Source organism: Cryptomeria japonica, unplaced genomic scaffold, assembly GCF_030272615.1.
Source record: "Cryptomeria japonica unplaced genomic scaffold, Sugi_1.0 HiC_scaffold_448, whole genome shotgun sequence".
NCBI lineage: Eukaryota > Viridiplantae > Streptophyta > Pinopsida > Cupressales > Cupressaceae > Cryptomeria > Cryptomeria japonica.
In genome coordinates, this window is record NW_026729268.1 from 72,206 (window position 1) to 85,000 (window position 12,795).

At 62.9% G+C, this 12,795-nt stretch overlaps 2 non-coding genes across 2 annotated transcripts; both read left to right on the forward strand.

Annotated features, from left to right (window-relative positions):
- The first annotated feature begins 1,610 nt into the window (after positions 1-1,610).
- On the forward strand, positions 1,611-1,729 carry LOC131871713 (5S ribosomal RNA). The gene has a single exon (XR_009369919.1). It is a non-coding gene; the product is annotated as a 5S ribosomal RNA (ribosomal RNA).
- A 7,804-nt stretch (positions 1,730-9,533) lies between these two features.
- On the forward strand, positions 9,534-9,652 carry LOC131871714 (5S ribosomal RNA). Its single transcript, XR_009369920.1, has one exon. It is a non-coding gene; the product is annotated as a 5S ribosomal RNA (ribosomal RNA).
- The last annotated feature ends 3,143 nt before the right edge of the window (positions 9,653-12,795 follow it).

A 12,795-nucleotide genomic window follows, 5' to 3' on the forward strand; every position in this document is an offset into this window, starting at 1 on the left:
TCGTGCACGCCGCACCTTGGAGCACACTTCAGAGCGCTCCTTGGTACGCACCAGGGCGCGCAACCCAGCCAAGGTGCTCACCCCGGCGAAGGTGCACGCGAGGTGCGCACCCGGGGCAAACCGGGCTCGGACTTCGTGCACGCCGCACCTTGGAGCACACATCGGAGCGCTCCCGGGTTCGCACCAGCATTGCGCACCTTTGATGCGCTGCCTTCACTAATTTCCAGAAAAGGCAAAAAAAAGAAAAAAATGAGATTTTAAAATTTCCGTTTTGAAAGATAGTGAAAAAAACGGAACGCGGGTGCCATCTTGAGCCCGCCCTGGTGTGCAGCCCAGGCAAGTTGTGCGCACCAAGGCACCCACCCTGGCCAAGGTGGGTCACGGGGTGGGTCCTAGGGTGGGTAACGGGGTGGGTACTAAGGTGCGTGCCAAGGTGGGTCATAGGGTGGGTGCCAAGGTGGGCACCAGGGTGGGTGTGCACCAACCCTAGCCAGGGTAGGTCACGGGGTGGTTGTCGGGGTGGGCGTCAAGGAGCCAAGGTGGGTGGCAAGTAGCCAAGTTGCGTGCCAAGGTGGGTGTCGGGGTGGGTGCCAAGGATCCAAGGTGGGTGCCAAGGAACCAAGGTGGGTGTCTGGGTGGGTGCCGAGGTGGGAGCCAGGGTGGGTCCCAAGGTGAGTGCAAAGGTGGGTGCCAGGGTCAAGGTGAGTGCCAATGTGGGTTCCAAGGTGCCAGGGTCAGGGTGAGTGCCAATGTGGGTTCAAAGGTGCTAAGTTGGGTGCGAGGTTGGGTGCGAGGGTGGGTGGGTGCCAAGGTGTGCTAGGTGGAAGCCCGGGTGGGTCGGCATCCCATGGGTGTCGAGTTGGGTGCCTGATGGGTGCTTCTTGTCAAGTTTTAGTCGTCGGGACTCATTTCGAGCCTTAGAGGTCGTTTCTTGTCCGGTTGCCCTGTCTTCGACCTGGGAACCCAATTTTGGTCCTCGGGTCCCATTTTTTTTTGTCTCGCATCCCACTTTTGGCCTGTGGCCTTTTCGGGGTCGATTCTCGTTTTGGGCATCAGAGCATGTTTCTTCTCCTAAAACCCAATATTTGTTTATTAAGTCTCGGAACACATTTTTGTTCTCGTGGACCCATCATGGGTCTTGGAACGCATTTGTGGTCCTTGGGTCCCATTTTGCATCCCGAAACTTGTGTTTTGGTGCTTGATCCCTATTTTGGGTGCCCACCTTGCACCAAGTGCGCACCCGGGGCAAACCGAGCGCCTTGGTGCACCGGGGCAAGATCGAGCGTGCACCCGAGGCGCCCCGAACATGCACCAAGGTGCACTCGGCCCACATGTGAGCGCAGGTCGTTGCGCCCGAGGTGGTGTGTGGGCACCGCGTTGCAGACGGGACACTGCACGCACACGACGCCCCCTCCAGGTGCACGCACGTAGGCCGGGCCGGGTGCACACCCGACGCCCTAGCAAGGTGCGCGCACCCGGGCAGGGCTCACACTTGGCGAACGGGGCGCACTTCGCGAGGGAGGGTGTGCACCTCGACGGGGGTGGGTGGCCGGGGTGGATTCGCACGTGGGTCGCGGTTTGCTAAGTACACACTGCGACAAGCTCATAACGGGTGCGATCATACCAGCGTTAGTGCACCGGATCCCATCAGAACTCCGCAGTTAAGCGCGCTTGGGCCGGAGTAGTACTGGGATGGGTGACCTCCCGGGAAGTCCCGGTGTTGCACCCTTTTTTAGTTTTTCGCCGGGCGTCGCAATGCTATTTGAATAAACCTTTTGCCCGTTTGCGTTCTCGTCGGGGCCGGGCCGGGCCGGGGTGCGCTGCCCGCACTACCGCGCGCGCGGGGGCGACACCGAGCTCGCACCCGAGGCGCCCCGAGCACACAGGCCACGGTGCAACCCGGGCGTTGTGCGCGCACCCCGGTGCGCCCGAGGTGCTGCGCGCGCACCCAGGTGAAATCGGTGTGCACCTCGGCCAGTGCGCGCTCGGTCGAGTCGCGCACGTTGGCCAAGGTGCACGGTGATGTTTCTTACTCTAAGGTTCCGCACCAGACGCCCGGGACAGGTGAGCGAAGCTGGGCGGGGCCGGGTGCGCGGCCGGGGCAGGTGCACGCAGCTGGAGAGAGCTTTGGAGCACACTTCGGAGCGCACCAATGATGCGCTCCATTCAAAAGTTTCCTGAAAAGGCAAAAAAAGTTGAGATTATAGAATTTCCCACTTGAGAGATTGTAAAAAAAAAAAATTTAAAATGAAGGAAACGCGGGTGCCAAGGTGTGCGCAGCCCAGCCAAGGTGTGCGCACCAAGGCGCCCACCCTGGCGAAGGTGCACGCAAGGTGCGCACCCGAGGCAAACCGGACAATTAACCCAACTTTCGACTTCGCGCGCACCTTGGAGCGCACTTCGGAGCGCTCCTTGGTGCGCACCAATCTTGGGCACCTCGGAGTGCACCATGGCGCCCACCAAGGTGCGCACCCGGGGCAAACCGAGCTCCGACTTCGTGCGCACCTTGGAGCGCACGAAAGGTGCGCACCATGGCGCCCACCAAGGTGCGCAGCCCAGCCAAGGCGTGCGCATCAAGGTGCGCACCCTGGCGAAGGTGCGCACCCGGGGCAAACCGAGCTCCGACTTCGTGCGCACCTTGGAGCGCACAAAAGGTGCGCAACCCAGCCAAGGTGTGCGCACCCCGGTCAAACCGAGCTCCGAATCGTGCGCACCAGAGGTGCACGCCATCGTGCGCACCTTGGAGCACACTTCGGAGCCCTCCTTGGTGCGCGCCGATGTTGCGCACCTCGGAGCGCACCCGGGGAAAACAATGCAATTAACCCGACTTTCGACTTCGTGGGCACCTCGGAGCGCTCTCGGGTTCGCACCTCGGAGCACACCGAGGTGCGCACCTTTGATGCGCTGCCTTCACCAATTTCCAGAAAAGGCAAGAAAACATTGAGAAGGTGTGCGCACCGAGGTGCCCACCCTGGCGAAGGTGCACGCGAGGTGCGCACCCGGGGCAAACCGGGCTCCGACTTCGTGCACGCCGCACCTTGGAGCACACTTCGGAGCGCTCCTTGGTGCGCACCAGGGCGCGCAACCCAGCCGAGGTGCCCACCCCGGCGAAGGTGCACGCGAGGTGCGCACCCGGGGCAAACCGGGCTCCGACTTCGTGCACGCCATGGTGCCCACCGCGGCGAAGGTGCACGCGAGGTGCGCACCCGGGGCAAACCGGGCTCCGACTTCGTGCACGCCGCACCTTGGAGCACACTTCGGAGCGCTCCTTGGTGCGCACCATGGTGCCCACCAGGGCGCGCAACCCCGCCGAAGGTGCACGCGAGGTGCGCACCCGGGGCAAACCGGGCTCCGACTTCGTGCACGCCGCACCTTGGAGCACACTTCGGAGCGCTCCTTGGTGCGCACCATGGTGCCCACCAGGGCGCGCAACCCCGCCGAAGGTGCACGCGAGGTGCGCACCCGGGGCAAACCGGGCTCCGACTTCGTGCACGCCATGGTGCGCACCGCGGCGAAGGTGCGCACCCGGGGCAAACCGGGCTCCGACTTCGTGCACGCCGCACCTTGGAGCACACTTCGGAGCGCTCCTTGGTGCGCACCAGGGCGCGCAACCCAGCCGAGGTGCCCACCCCGGCGAAGGTGCACGCGAGGTGCGTACCCGGGGCAAACCGGGCTCCGACTTCGTGCACGCCGCACCTTGGAGCACACTTCGGAGCGCTCCTTGGTGCGCACCATGGTGCCCACCAGGCCGCGCAACCCAGCCAAGGTGTGCGCACCAAGGTGCACGCGAGGTGCGCACCCGGGGCAAACCGGGGTCCGACTTCGTGCACGCCGCACCTTGGAGCACACATCGGGGCGCTCCCGGGTTCGCACCGGCGTTGCGCACCGTGGTGGGCACCTCGGAGCACACCAAGGTGGGCAGCGAGGTGCGCACCTTTGATGCGATGCCTTCACTAATTTCCATAAAAGGCAAAAAAAAAACGAGATTTTAAAATTTCCGTTTTGAAAGATAGTGAGAAAAAGGGAATGCTGGTGCCATCTTGAGCCCGCCCTGGTGCGCAGCCCAGCCAAGGTGTGCGCACCAAGGTGCCCACCCTGGCGAAGGTGCGCGCCCGGGCAATTAACCCAACTTCCAACTTCGCGCGCGCCAGGGTGGGAGCGCACCCAACAACCGGGCCTGGGAAGAGCCAATGCGAGAAACCCCACCAAACGCTCTGACAAAAAAAGAGGGGGCGCTCCAGTAACCCCGCTTCGGAGCGCACCCTGGGCAAACCCAGCCAAGGTGCCCACCCCGGCCAAGGTGCAGGCGAGGTGCGCACCCGGGGCAAACCGGGCTCCGACAACGTGCACGCCGCACCTTGGAGCACACTTCGTAGCGCTCCCGGGTGCGCACCTCAGAGCACACCAAGGTGGGCAGCGAGGTGCGCACCTTTGATGCGCTGCCTTCACTAATTTCCAGAAAAGGCAAAAAAAAAAGGAGATTTTAAAATTTCCGTTTTGAAAGATAGTGAAAAAAACGGAACGCGCGTGCCATCTTGAGCCCGCCCTGGTGCGCAGCCCAGGTAAGGTGCCCACCCTGGCAAAGGTGCGCACCCGGGCAATTAACCCTACTTCCGACTTCGTGCGCGCCAGGGTGGCAACCGGGCCTCGGAAGAGCCAATGCGAGAAACCCCACCAAACGCTCCGACAAAAAAAGAGGCGGCGCTCCAATAACCCCGCTTCGGAGCGCAGCCGGGGCAAACCCAGCCAAGGTGCCCACCCCGACGAAGGTGCACGCGAGGTGCGCACCCGGGGCAAACCGGGCTCCGACAACGTGCACGCAGCACCTTGGAGCACACTTCGAAGCACTCCCGGGTGCCCACCGGCGTTGCGCACCGTGGTGGGCAGCGAGGTGCGCACCTTTGATGCGCTGCCTTCACTAATTTCCAGAAAAAGGCAAAAAAAAATGAGATTTTAAAATTTCCGTTTTGAAAGATAGTGAAAAAAAAGGAACGCGGGTGCCATCTTGAGCCCGCCCTGGTGCGCAGCCCAGGCAAGGCATGCGCACCAAGGTGCCCACCCGAGGTGCACACCCGGGGCAAACCGGGCTCCGACTTCGTGCAGGCCGCACCTTGGAGCACACTTCGGAGCGCTCCTTGGTGCGCACCATGGTGCCCACCAGGGCGCGCAACCCAGCCAAGGTCTGCACACTAAGGTGCCCACCCCGGCGAAGGTGCACGCGAGGTGCGCACCCGGGGCAAACCGGGCTCCGACTTCGTGCACGCCATGGTGCCCACCGCGGCGAAGGTGCACGCGAGGTGCGCACCCGGGGCAAACCGGGCTCCGACTTCGTGCACGCCGCACCTTGGAGCACACTTCGGAGCGCTCCTTGGTGCGCACCATGGTGCCCACCAGGGCGCGCAACCCAGCCAAGGTGTGCGCACCAAGGTGCACGCGAGGTGCGCACCCGGGGCAAACCGGGGTCCGACTTCGTGCACGCCGCACCTTGGAGCACACATCGGAGCGCTCCCAGGTTCGCACCAGCGTTGCGCACCTTTGATGCGCTGCCTTCACTAATTTCCAGAAAAGGCAAAAAAAAACGATATTTTAAAATTTCCGTTCTGAAAGATAGTGAAAAAAACGGAACGCGGGTGCCATCTTGAGCCCTTCCTGGTGCGCAGCCCAGGCAAGTTGTGCGCACCAAGGTGCCCACCCTGGCGGAGGTGCGCGCCCGGGGCAAACCGGGCTCCGACTTCGTGCACTGCATGGTGCCCACCAAGGCGCGCAACCCAGCCAAGGTGCCCACCGCAGCGAAGGTGCACGCGAGGTGCACACCCGGGGCAAACCGGGCTCCGACTTCGTGCACGCCGCACCTTGGAGCACACTTCAGAGCGCTCCTTGGTGCGCACCAGGGCGCGCAACCCAGCCGAGGTGCCCACCCCGGCGAAGGTGCACGCGAGGTGCGCACCCGGGGCAAACCGGGCTCCGACTTCGTGCACGCCATGGTGCCCACCGCGGCGAAGGTGCGCACCCGGGGCAAACCGGGCTCCGACTTCGTGCACGCCGCACCTTGGAGCACACTTCGGAGCGCTCCTTGGTGCGCACCATGGTGCCCACCAGGCCGCGCAACCCAGCCAAGGTGTGCGCACCAAGGTGCACGCGAGGTGCGCACCCGGGGCAAACCGGGGTCCGACTTCGTGCACGCCGCACCTTGGAGCACACATCGGGGCGCTCCCGGGTTCGCACCGGCGTTGCGCACCGTGGTGGGCACCTCGGAGCACACCAAGGTGGGCAGCGAGGTGCGCACCTTTGATGCGATGCCTTCACTAATTTCCATAAAAGGCAAAAAAAAAACGAGATTTTAAAATTTCCGTTTTGAAAGATAGTGAGAAAAAGGGAATGCTGGTGCCATCTTGAGCCCGCCCTGGTGCGCAGCCCAGCCAAGGTTTGCGCACCAAGGTGCCCACCCTGGCGAAGGTGCGCGCCCGGGCAATTAACCCAACTTCCAACTTCGCGCGCGCCAGGGTGGGAGCGCACCCAACAACCGGGCCTGGGAAGAGCCAATGCGAGAAACCCCACCAAACTCTCTGACAAAAAAAGAGGGGGCGCTCCAGTAACCCCGCTTCGGAGCGCACCCTGGGCAAACCCAGCCAAGGTGCCCACCCCGGCCAAGGTGCAGGCGAGGTGCGCACCCGGGGCAAACCGGGCTCCGACAACGTGCACGCCGCACCTTGGAGCACACTTCGTAGCGCTCCCGGGTGCGCACCTCAGAGCACACCAAGGTGGGCAGCGAGGTGCGCACCTTTGATGCGCTGCCTTCACTAATTTCCAGAAAAGGCAAAAAAAAAAGGAGATTTTAAAATTTCCGTTTTGAAAGATAGTGAAAAAAACGGAACGCGCGTGCCATCTTGAGCCCGCCCTGGTGCGCAGCCCAGGTAAGGTGCCACCCTGGCAAAGGTGCGCACCCGGGCAATTAACCCTACTTCCGACTTCGTGCGCGCCAGGGTGGCAACCGGGCCTCGGAAGAGCCAATGCGAGAAACCCCACCAAACGCTCCGACAAAAAAAGAGGCGGCGCTCCAATAACCCCGCTTCGGAGCGCAGCCGGGGCAAACCAAGCCAAGGTGCCCACCCCGACGAAGGTGCACGCGAGGTGCGCACCCGGGGCAAACCGGGCTCCGACAACGTGCACGCAGCACCTTGGAGCACACTTCGAAGCACTCCCGGGTGCCCACCGGCGTTGCGCACCGTGGTGGGCAGCGAGGTGCGCACCTTTGATGCGCTGCCTTCACTAATTTCCAGAAAAAGGCAAAAAAAAATGAGATTTTAAAATTTCCGTTTTGAAAGATAGTGAAAAAAAAGGAACGCGGGTGCCATCTTGAGCCCGCCCTGGTGCGCAGCCCAGGCAAGGCATGCGCACCAAGGTGCCCACCCGAGGTGCACACCCGGGGCAAACCGGGCTCCGACTTCGTGCAGGCCGCACCTTGGAGCACACTTCGGAGCGCTCCTTGGTGCGCACCATGGTGCCCACCAGGGCGCACCCGAGGCAAACCGGGCTCCGACTTCGTGCACGCCGCACCTTGGAGCACACATCGGAGCGCTCCCAGGTTCGCACCAGCGTTGCGCACCTTTGATGCGCTGCCTTCACTAATTTCCAGAAAAGGCAAAAAAAAACGATATTTTAAAATTTCCGTTCTGAAAGATAGTGAAAAAAACGGAACGCGGGTGCCATCTTGAGCCCTTCCTGATGCGCAGCCCAGGCAAGTTGTGTGCACCAAGGTGCCCACCCTGGCGGAGGTGCGCGCCCGGGGCAAACCGGGCTCCGACTTCGTGCACTGCATGGTGCCCACCAAGGCGCGCAACCCAGCCAAGGTGCCCACCGCAGCGAAGGTGCACGCGAGGTGCGCACCCGAGGTGCACACCCGGGGCAAACCGGGCTCCGACTTCGTGCACGCCGCACCTTGGAGCACACTTCAGAGCGCTCCTTGGTACGCACCAGGGCGCGCAACCCAGCCAAGGTGCTCACCCCGGCGAAGGTGCACGCGAGGTGCGCACCCGGGGCAAACCGGGCTCGGACTTCGTGCACGCCGCACCTTGGAGCACACATCGGAGCGCTCCCGGGTTCGCACCAGCATTGCGCACCTTTGATGCGCTGCCTTCACTAATTTCCAGAAAAGGCAAAAAAAAGAAAAAAATGAGATTTTAAAATTTCCGTTTTGAAAGATAGTGAAAAAAACGGAACGCGGGTGCCATCTTGAGCCCGCCCTGGTGTGCAGCCCAGGCAAGTTGTGCGCACCAAGGCACCCACCCTGGCCAAGGTGGGTCACGGGGTGGGTCCTAGGGTGGGTAACGGGGTGGGTACTAAGGTGCGTGCCAAGGTGGGTCATAGGGTGGGTGCCAAGGTGGGCACCAGGGTGGGTGTGCACCAACCCTAGCCAGGGTAGGTCACGGGGTGGTTGTCGGGGTGGGCGTCAAGGAGCCAAGGTGGGTGGCAAGTAGCCAAGTTGCGTGCCAAGGTGGGTGTCGGGGTGGGTGCCAAGGATCCAAGGTGGGTGCCAAGGAACCAAGGTGGGTGTCTGGGTGGGTGCCGAGGTGGGAGCCAGGGTGGGTCCCAAGGTGAGTGCAAAGGTGGGTGCCAGGGTCAAGGTGAGTGCCAATGTGGGTTCCAAGGTGCCAGGGTCAGGGTGAGTGCCAATGTGGGTTCAAAGGTGCTAAGTTGGGTGCGAGGTTGGGTGCGAGGGTGGGTGGGTGCCAAGGTGTGCTAGGTGGAAGCCCGGGTGGGTCGGCATCCCATGGGTGTCGAGTTGGGTGCCTGATGGGTGCTTCTTGTCAAGTTTTAGTCGTCGGGACTCATTTCGAGCCTTAGAGGTCGTTTCTTGTCCGGTTGCCCTGTCTTCGACCTGGGAACCCAATTTTGGTCCTCGGGTCCCATTTTTTTTTGTCTCGCATCCCACTTTTGGCCTGTGGCCTTTTCGGGGTCGATTCTCGTTTTGGGCATCAGAGCATGTTTCTTCTCCTAAAACCCAATATTTGTTTATTAAGTCTCGGAACACATTTTTGTTCTCGTGGACCCATCATGGGTCTTGGAACGCATTTGTGGTCCTTGGGTCCCATTTTGCATCCCGAAACTTGTGTTTTGGTGCTTGATCCCTATTTTGGGTGCCCACCTTGCACCAAGTGCGCACCCGGGGCAAACCGAGCGCCTTGGTGCACCGGGGCAAGATCGAGCGTGCACCCGAGGCGCCCCGAACATGCACCAAGGTGCACTCGGCCCACATGTGAGCGCAGGTCGTTGCGCCCGAGGTGGTGTGTGGGCACCGCGTTGCAGACGGGACACTGCACGCACACGACGCCCCCTCCAGGTGCACGCACGTAGGCCGGGCCGGGTGCACACCCGACGCCCTAGCAAGGTGCGCGCACCCGGGCAGGGCTCACACTTGGCGAACGGGGCGCACTTCGCGAGGGAGGGTGTGCACCTCGACGGGGGTGGGTGGCCGGGGTGGATTCGCACGTGGGTCGCGGTTTGCTAAGTACACACTGCGACAAGCTCATAACGGGTGCGATCATACCAGCGTTAGTGCACCGGATCCCATCAGAACTCCGCAGTTAAGCGCGCTTGGGCCGGAGTAGTACTGGGATGGGTGACCTCCCGGGAAGTCCCGGTGTTGCACCCTTTTTTAGTTTTTCGCCGGGCGTCGCAATGCTATTTGAATAAACCTTTTGCCCGTTTGCGTTCTCGTCGGGGCCGGGCCGGGCCGGGGTGCGCTGCCCGCACTACCGCGCGCGCGGGGGCGACACCGAGCGCGCACCCGAGGCGCCCCGAGCACACAGGCCACGGTGCAACCCGGGCGTTGTGCGCGCACCCCGGTGCGCCCGAGGTGCTGCGCGCGCACCCAGGTGAAATCGGTGTGCACCTCGGCCAGTGCGCGCTCGGTCGAGTCGCGCACGTTGGCCAAGGTGCACGGTGATGTTTCTTACTCTAAGGTTCCGCACCAGACGCCCGGGACAGGTGAGCGAAGCTGGGCGGGGCCGGGTGCGCGGCCGGGGCAGGTGCACGCAGCTGGAGAGAGCTTTGGAGCACACTTCGGAGCGCACCAATGATGCGCTCCATTCAAAAGTTTCCTGAAAAGGCAAAAAAAGTTGAGATTATAGAATTTCCCACTTGAGAGATTGTAAAAAAAAAAAATTTAAAATGAAGGAAACGCGGGTGCCAAGGTGTGCGCAGCCCAGCCAAGGTGTGCGCACCAAGGCGCCCACCCTGGCGAAGGTGCACGCAAGGTGCGCACCCGAGGCAAACCGGACAATTAACCCAACTTTCGACTTCGCGCGCACCTTGGAGCGCACTTCGGAGCGCTCCTTGGTGCGCACCAATCTTGGGCACCTCGGAGTGCACCATGGCGCCCACCAAGGTGCGCACCCGGGGCAAACCGAGCTCCGACTTCGTGCGCACCTTGGAGCGCACGAAAGGTGCGCACCATGGCGCCCACCAAGGTGCGCAGCCCAGCCAAGGCGTGCGCATCAAGGTGCGCACCCTGGCGAAGGTGCGCACCCGGGGCAAACCGAGCTCCGACTTCGTGCGCACCTTGGAGCGCACAAAAGGTGCGCAACCCAGCCAAGGTGTGCGCACCCCGGTCAAACCGAGCTCCGAATCGTGCGCACCAGAGGTGCACGCCATCGTGCGCACCTTGGAGCACACTTCGGAGCCCTCCTTGGTGCGCGCCGATGTTGCGCACCTCGGAGCGCACCCGGGGAAAACAATGCAATTAACCCGACTTTCGACTTCGTGGGCACCTCGGAGCGCTCTCGGGTTCGCACCTCGGAGCACACCGAGGTGCGCACCTTTGATGCGCTGCCTTCACCAATTTCCAGAAAAGGCAAGAAAACATTGAGAAGGTGTGCGCACCGAGGTGCCCACCCTGGCGAAGGTGCACGCGAGGTGCGCACCCGGGGCAAACCGGGCTCCGACTTCGTGCACGCCGCACCTTGGAGCACACTTCGGAGCGCTCCTTGGTGCGCACCAGGGCGCGCAACCCAGCCGAGGTGCCCACCCCGGCGAAGGTGCACGCGAGGTGCGCACCCGGGGCAAACCGGGCTCCGACTTCGTGCACGCCATGGTGCCCACCGCGGCGAAGGTGCACGCGAGGTGCGCACCCGGGGCAAACCGGGCTCCGACTTCGTGCACGCCGCACCTTGGAGCACACTTCGGAGCGCTCCTTGGTGCGCACCATGGTGCCCACCAGGGCGCGCAACCCCGCCGAAGGTGCACGCGAGGTGCGCACCCGGGGCAAACCGGGCTCCGACTTCGTGCACGCCGCACCTTGGAGCACACTTCGGAGCGCTCCTTGGTGCGCACCATGGTGCCCACCAGGGCGCGCAACCCCGCCGAAGGTGCACGCGAGGTGCGCACCCGGGGCAAACCGGGCTCCGACTTCGTGCACGCCATGGTGCGCACCGCGGCGAAGGTGCGCACCCGGGGCAAACCGGGCTCCGACTTCGTGCACGCCGCACCTTGGAGCACACTTCGGAGCGCTCCTTGGTGCGCACCAGGGCGCGCAACCCAGCCGAGGTGCCCACCCCGGCGAAGGTGCACGCGAGGTGCGTACCCGGGGCAAACCGGGCTCCGACTTCGTGCACGCCGCACCTTGGAGCACACTTCGGAGCGCTCCTTGGTGCGCACCATGGTGCCCACCAGGCCGCGCAACCCAGCCAAGGTGTGCGCACCAAGGTGCACGCGAGGTGCGCACCCGGGGCAAACCGGGGTCCGACTTCGTGCACGCCGCACCTTGGAGCACACATCGGGGCGCTCCCGGGTTCGCACCGGCGTTGCGCACCGTGGTGGGCACCTCGGAGCACACCAAGGTGGGCAGCGAGGTGCGCACCTTTGATGCGATGCCTTCACTAATTTCCATAAAAGGCAAAAAAAAAACGAGATTTTAAAATTTCCGTTTTGAAAGATAGTGAGAAAAAGGGAATGCTGGTGCCATCTTGAGCCCGCCCTGGTGCGCAGCCCAGCCAAGGTGTGCGCACCAAGGTGCCCACCCTGGCGAAGGTGCGCGCCCGGGCAATTAACCCAACTTCCAACTTCGCGCGCGCCAGGGTGGGAGCGCACCCAACAACCGGGCCTGGGAAGAGCCAATGCGAGAAACCCCACCAAACGCTCTGACAAAAAAAGAGGGGGCGCTCCAGTAACCCCGCTTCGGAGCGCACCCTGGGCAAACCCAGCCAAGGTGCCCACCCCGGCCAAGGTGCAGGCGAGGTGCGCACCCGGGGCAAACCGGGCTCCGACAACGTGCACGCCGCACCTTGGAGCACACTTCGTAGCGCTCCCGGGTGCGCACCTCAGAGCACACCAAGGTGGGCAGCGAGGTGCGCACCTTTGATGCGCTGCCTTCACTAATTTCCAGAAAAGGCAAAAAAAAAAGGAGATTTTAAAATTTCCGTTTTGAAAGATAGTGAAAAAAACGGAACGCGCGTGCCATCTTGAGCCCGCCCTGGTGCGCAGCCCAGGTAAGGTGCCCACCCTGGCAAAGGTGCGCACCCGGGCAATTAACCCTACTTCCGACTTCGTGCGCGCCAGGGTGGCAACCGGGCCTCGGAAGAGCCAATGCGAGAAACCCCACCAAACGCTCCGACAAAAAAAGAGGCGGCGCTCCAATAACCCCGCTTCGGAGCGCAGCCGGGGCAAACCCAGCCAAGGTGCCCACCCCGACGAAGGTGCACGCGAGGTGCGCACCCGGGGCAAACCGGGCTCCGACAACGTGCACGCAGCACCTTGGAGCACACTTCGAAGCACTCCCGGGTGCCCACCGGCGTTGCG